Source organism: Balaenoptera acutorostrata, chromosome 10 (genome assembly GCF_949987535.1).
Source record: "Balaenoptera acutorostrata chromosome 10, mBalAcu1.1, whole genome shotgun sequence".
NCBI classification, from domain to species: Eukaryota; Metazoa; Chordata; class Mammalia; order Artiodactyla; family Balaenopteridae; genus Balaenoptera; species Balaenoptera acutorostrata.
Window position 1 is genome coordinate 61,896,746 of NC_080073.1, and position 7,481 is coordinate 61,904,226.

General features: G+C 42.4%; 1 pseudogene; it reads left to right on the forward strand.

The window, feature by feature from the left end:
• The first annotated feature begins 3,343 nt into the window (after positions 1 to 3,343).
• LOC114238406 (sentrin-specific protease 6-like) lies at positions 3,344 to 4,212 on the forward strand (annotated as a pseudogene).
• The last annotated feature ends 3,269 nt before the right edge of the window (positions 4,213 to 7,481 follow it).

The window sequence follows — 7,481 nt, forward strand, 5'->3', positions numbered from 1 at the left end:
TCTTCCTTTTTCCATCCATCAATCCATAAAACCTCTTCATCCTGCAGGGCCAGGTGCAAAGGCCACTTACACCAGAAGTCATGGTGCATATAACTACCACTCATCCTTCTATTCCCTCTGCTTTGGGTTCATATTTTTAATCATTTTATTTTGAAATTACATAGAACTTTTTTCATTCTACTTCTCTGTATAAAAATATAGTTCAGTAACATGTCTGTGTCATAGATGATGGACAGGCTTTCTTTGGAGGTACAACTCCAGCTGACAGTCAGGACCGGTCTGAAAATGACTCCAGACCATGTCCACCCTCAGTGAGGAGTGTGCTGTGATTGATTAGCCATGTGTGCAATGAGTACAAGAGGGGTGAAGAACATGTACCTCATCCCTGACAGCTGTCACTGCTATGGAGCCCCTTGTTATTTGATATTTCCCTCTGCCTTATAATCAGATGTGATTTCAACCTACACAGCAGAGAAACTTTCTTCATTGTTGCATACAAGAGTGGGCTGGCTTGCTAGTGATATCATTTGCTAATAATCCTAACACCGTGTACTCTAAAGCAGTGGTCCCCAGCCTTTTTGGCACCAAGGACCGGTTTTGTGGAAGACAAATTTTTCCACAGACCAGGGGGTAGGGATGGTTTCGGGATGATTCAAGTGCATTACATTTATTGTAGAAATATAGAAATAATATTATTTCTATTATTATTACATTGTAATACATAGTGATATAATTATACAACTCACCATAATGCAGTCAGTGGGAGCCCTGAGCTTGTTTTCACTTGCCACTTACTGATAGCGTTTTGATATGAATCTGCAGGCAATTGATTTATTATGGTCTCTGTGCAGTCAAACCTCTCTGCTAATGATGATCTGCAGCTGCTCCCCAGCGCTAGCATCACTGCCTCAGCTCCACCTCAGATCATCAGGCATTAGATTCTCATAAGGAGCGTGCAACCTAGATCCCTTGCATGCACAGTTAACAGTAGGAGTCTCACTCCTATGAGAATCTAATGCCACTGCTGATCTGACAGGAGGCGGAGCTCAGGTAGTAATGTGAGTGATGGGGAGTGACTGTAAATACAGATGAAGCTTCACTCGCTCACCCGTCACTCACCTCCTGCTGTGCAGCCTGGTTTATAACAGGCCATGAACTGGTACCGGTCCATGGCCCAGGGGTTGGGGACCCCTGCTCTAAAGCACTATGTAATACTACAATATCTTATCTTTCCACATTACCTATGGGACCTCACTCTTCTGACCTCCATGAACAAGAAAAATAATTTAAATTCATATATTTGACATATTGTGTAGCAGGTACTGTTGGTTGCCTGCCCCACATCCACCCCCACATCCCCACATCCCTCCTTCCTCCTTCTGGAAGCAATTGCAATGTTGTTCTATTATCCATCCTTCTGCATGGGTCCACAGGATTTGGGGAGGTTGGCACCACTGCCAACCATACAGTTGAAGCCTAGCATAATGGTCTTATTCCCCTGCCCAGGGTTGGTTTAAGCTAGGAATGTGAAACAATTTTGACAAGAGAGGAAGTATCCTGGGCTGGAGGGCATCTGGGAAAGTCTCCCCCCCTTTTTAAGACTCACAGAGATAGAGGTTCTTTCTCTGCATGTTGTCATGTCGGGCTACTATGACCAGAACTGCTTCCACCATCATGCTGAGTCTGGAAGCAAGGTTTAACCACAGAGAAGGAGGAAACAGACAAATGACAAGGAGACAGAACCAAAGTAGTGACAGCTTGTACCTGGAGCTTGCCCCACCACTGGACTTCCTGTTCAGAGAGATAAGAAACCTGGTATTTTTAAAACCCAGTTGAATCCAGTTTAGTGATATTTCACCCTGATATATACATATGTTCATTTCAAACTACAACTATACCTATATATTTGATGGCACATGTATAAACATTTATCATTAATCAAAATATCTTTGTGTGTGTGTTTGAAATTTCAAATGTTCTTTCTAACAATTCCACAAAGTAGATATTTTACAGGAATTATCATCTTCAATAAAAATATAAAGTAATGGACACCCAGACATGACACATTTAGTGGCATTCTGCATTCATTCGTTTCTCTAGGCCACCTGACCTGGGTCTAAGAGTGTCATGGTGGAGCAACACAATTTACTGTTGTTCCATCCAGGAAAAACCAAGTGCATTCTCTGTGCCAGACATCAATCTAAGAATGGGTGATACACTTGAAAGAACCCTGATCTCATGGAACTGAGCTTTAAGCTAAGACCTAAAGATAGGAAGGAGTTAGTTCAGAGAAGTGGAGGGGCTAAGTGGGAAGCATCTCAGGGAAGAGGACCCGTATATGCAGGACCCTCGGGTAGGAAGGAGCTTGGGTTTCTCCAGGAGCAAAGAGGGGCAATCTGCAGAAGCATGGTGCTCATGGGGATGGGGACGTCCCACAAGACAAGGTGAACATGGGCAGGAGTGTTAGGAAAAACCTGAAGCCATTAAATAGCTTTAATGAGGTAAGTGATAGGACTGTATTTACACTTATAAAGATTTGGAGGATGGATTAAATAGAGGCAGAAGTGGAAGGGGCAGATGAGATTACCAAAGAGTAGTGAGAAATGGTGGCAGCTTAGACAAACTGATTAATTTGTGTTTCTCTTCCCTAAGTGTTTCTGCCACACAAATCCTCCTGCATGGCAAAGCAGTGTGTATCTCCTATCCTGGCAACAGCACAACCCACAAACTTTTATGGTGTTGGGATCCCACTGCCTTTCAATCAAACGTAGTGGACAAGAGTCACAGAGAAGCACTCCCTGGGACCTGAAGTGCTCGTCACCTCTGCAAACATTTAGAGTATGTGCTGGGGTCACTAGTTCTGGTGATTTCATCATGAAGACGTGTAAGACAACATAAGGGTGGAAGTTTTGAAACTTTGGAAGACCCTGTCATCAGACATGACATGTTGAGCAATAATTAGAAATTAAGTGAAAATACACAAAATGCCTCATTATGTTCTAGATTGTTCATGGAAGATGTTTTCCTCATGCTAATGCACAGACACAGTAGTAAAATCAGCAACCTGAAGGAAAGAATACCCACCTCTGGTCTAAACAGTTGAAATTAATCCCATGAGATAAGTGGGTCCCCAACATGTTGTACCTGTAGTGAAGAAAACAAGAGTCCACTGCGACTGAAGCCTGAAATTAAGAGGAAAGTGCAATAGAAGCATCACTGTGGTACATCAGGTTCCTGTCTCCTGCTTCCAAAATCTGTTGGCTTCACAGGATTCAGTCATTTTGTTCACTGGTGGTGATGACAATAACAGGACTAATAAAAGAAAACATATCTCCTGAACTGGATGATTGGCAAGTTCTCCCACTGGGGAAGAACTGGAGAAGTAGAAGCAGCACTAAATGAAGACAGCTGCAGAGGAGAGCATGGCAGCAGACTGAGGATTAAACACCATCTGCTTACCAAGGAAAGTGAGAAGGGAATGACCACCTGGATATTTCTATCACCAAAATGCCTCTAAAGTGTCATAAAACATCTCAAGGAATTTTAGTCAGTCTTATATCTTTAAGCTGGAAGTTCCTTTGCAGATGTCATTCTGAACTGTGGGGTGTACCAATAGGAACACTCTTCTGGCTATTAATAGAGTCCATAATTTTTTTTGTTGAACTTTTCATCAAAGTACAGCTAGAAGAACCAGAAAATGATCCTGTAGATTTTCTTTAAATACCTCTGGTCTAACTAAATCTAAATGGTGTAATGTCTGAAAATTACCAGTAGTATTTCTACAGATGGTACCAGCAGTTTATCAAAGGCTGAGAATAAGCCTGCAAAGAATAAGGAGAGAGTTTGGAATAATTGTAAAGGCATAAATAATTCACAATTCTTGGAGAACAATATATTGTTTTAATTTTTCAAACTGGCCTTGATCTTCTGGCAAATATTGTAGTTGAAATAATTATTACTAACATTTATATCAGGAACAATGTTTCTAAATTTTCTTTTTAAATTCCGTTTAAAGACACCAATAGCAGATGTGTGGCCTGTGAAGGGAACATCAAAGGAAGGTGTGTGTGAAAAGAAAACAAAAATTTAAATGTGCCCTTTGAATCTAAAACATAACTTGGAAACAAACCAGAATCCCAGTGTTTTGATGAGGAAGAAACTGGAGAGAGCCTCACCATTTCTACTGGTCCTGGACAAAACCTGACAGTATAACAAGCCCCGCAACCAAGGGAGGCTTCTGCTATTAGTGAGGACCTGCACTGCTTCATCATTTTTTTTAAAAGGTGCAAGAATTTCCTAATGATATTATCATAGATTTTTATTTGAAGTAATTTTCCACTAAGCTTTTAGCAAGTCTTTAGCTTTCTTTCATATTGTATACACAGCTGAGCCTTGAACAAAGTGGGGATAGGGGTACCGACCCCCATGCAGTCAAAAATAACTTTTCAGTCTGCTCTGTGTATCACCAGTTCTGCGTCTGAGAATTCAACCACCATGGGTCGTGTGACACTGTAGTGCATAGATATTGAAAAATATCCACATATGGTTTTTCATAACCACCATTCTTTACTACTGTTGTTACTAACATCACCACATGGAAAAACTAAAATTGAGGCCAGTGTTATAACCTTAGTTTAACCCAGTACCCTAACTCTTTATGGAACTCAAGTCTCTATTTATATGACTTCACTAAATCTTCAGTGTTCCCTACACCCCTGCGCTCCTCCTCTTCCAGGTGGCATCAAGTGAGGGGGGTTGCATCAAGGCATCAGAGGTTGGGAAAAGGGGTCTGAATCCATAGGTAATCTCTACAGAGACCAGGTCTGTTCTTCTTGGACTATTCAGGTCAGTATTAGATCACTTTTATCTTTATTTTTTTGGTGGGAGGGATGCCTGCTGGCGCTCATCACCAAAGTCCTTGAACTCACCCACTGGCCTCCAGTCATGCAGTGTTAGAGCACTGCCACCTCTGCACCCCCCAGTGCCCACCCTCCCCACACCTCCATGCTTCCCACAGGACACTCAGATGCTTCCACAGCCCTTTAAGAACCAGCTCGTTGAAACTGGTATATTGAACAAACCTAATGTGATGAAAACACATTTTTTATCCCCCTTCCTTTAAACATTTTTTAGATTAAGAAACTATTTTTTGCCTCCACTTGACTCTTTCACACTTACAAGCAATCTTTAAGTCCTAACAACTCACAGAACAGTCTAATTTGGTATATTAATCTGTTATATGTAATAATCAACTCTCAAAGCCTGACTTTATCTGGAATCTCATCTCCTTCCTCTTGTGGGGGCCTGAGCCGGCCACTTGAAGTGGGGAAGGAGGGGCAGAATCCTCTCCTTCTGTGTTTCATCCTCCTCCTTTTCTTCTACCAGTTTAGTAAGCAAGACTTAGAATTCTCCCAGGCTGGGCCCAGAAGGTTAAAGGTTTAAGGTAAAGGGCACAGACGGTGGCAGGCACCATGGTTATCTGGTCAGGGGACCTTCTGGGAAAGGCATTTAACTTGGACACTTTCTCACGTGGGGTCTCCTGGGCTCCTTGGAGGTGGCCTTCACTGAGAACCACATAGACCGCTGCCCTTCCTGCATCCGTAACTTTTACAGCAGCTCACTCAATATGGACTCTTGCTATTAAAAGACCCTCCATCTTCCCAACTCTGGGCAAGATCTCCTTCCCACATGGACCACCATGGACCCTCACACACCCTCTGTCCACTAAGAGCGTCACCCGGTCCTCACACTGCCCCTGTACCCGCTGTCACCCACAGGCAGGTTCTCTGCTGCCCAAAGGTAGGAAATGCATTTCAAACTCAGTGAGTAGTTCCACTGAAGCCACCTCCCAAACTCAGCGTGGAATGAAGGAGAAACACCCTCCCGCCCCCCACCCCCCCATACACACCCCTTTCCCCTTCTCAACAATCTCCCTGTGCCTACTTTCTCTGCCATCTCTAGTCTTGACACCTAGATGAGAGGTGAGGGGTCAAATAGTGAGGTGTAAAATTTGGTATTTTCCATTTCTTTTGTAAATTCAGTATATGGTAGTCTAGTACCTCCCTTTGGAATTTCACATAGCGTGAGTCCCCAAACTTGGATTTTACCTTCCTGTTACCTAACAGTTCTTCTCTGACTCATGCATCCCACAGCTGCTGTGTTGAGCTGAGGCACTGACAGGAAGGCTGGTTTTCCCTTATTCCTGCAGTCTCCCTAATACATCCAGAGAAGCAGCCACGCACTTCAATGACCCTGGGCTGCTTCCCACAACTATCTGGTTGCTCCAAAGTAGTAGCTCCTCTACATGGAAAGGTAAAGAGGGGAAAGAATTAGACACCCTGTTGACTGACTTTCTCATCTCCCTCTGACCACCTGCCCTCCATCCACAAGGACCAGAAAGGGTAGGCTTTCCTCTAGTTCTCTTGGGGGCTCCATCTCCTCACACCCTCTCGTGAAGTCCGCCAGGCTCTTGTCACCTGGGAACAAAGTCCTCTATTACATGTATTGATACTGTAATTGCCTGAAATTCTGCTCTTCTAAAAACATGAAGCTGTTTTTCTTTTTTCCCTTTCTAATTGCTAACTGGGAAATCTATAGACCACCTTTATATTTAAATCCAAATATGGCATATTATCAGAATCACATGGGGAGGGTTTAAAACTACTGATTCCTGCCCTCCTAACCACCCCAGTACATGACTGAGTCAGAATTCCTGAGGGTGGGCTGGGGTCTTGTTCCCCACCCACTATACTTGACAACCACTTTTTTTTAACCATTAAAATAGAAAAGCCTCTGCAGAGACTATAAACTACTCTACAGAGAAATCTTAGGTATATAAGAATCCTCTGTAGGACTTTTAATCTTAATTTCCTCCATATTCCCAGCAATTTCCAAAATATGAAGATTCATGGACATTTCTAAAGTTTTGCTACTGATCAATAGTCAATATAAGCCTATTAATTAAGCTTTCATTTCTGGAAAGTCAAACACCTGCTCCTGTTGTAAAGTAGTTCACGCAGTAGTTTCATAGCAATAATTGATTTGGGGGAAAACTTTTTGTTGCCTTACCGTCATCTGTGGGAAAGTCATAGAAAGTGCAAATAGATTTTGATACAAAATTTTGAAAATGCTGAAGGAACAAGAGCTGAATAGGACTTTGACCAGAAAAAAAAAAACAACACATGATTCTCACACTGCAAGAGAATTCAAAATGTGCTTGATGTCCAAGGGATATATAATATGTGAGAATGGAATACAGCCAACATTTTTTTTTTTATAAATATAGTACTTGTATTTTCATTGTATAGATCTTTTTTTTTTTTTAATATTTATTTATTTATTTATTTATTTATTTATGGCTGTGTTGGGTCTTCGTTTCTGTGCGAGGGCTTTCTCTAGTTGTGGCAAGTGGGGGCCACTCTTCATCGCGGTGCGCGGGCCTCTCACTATCGTGGCCTCTCTTGTTGCGGAGCACAGGCTCC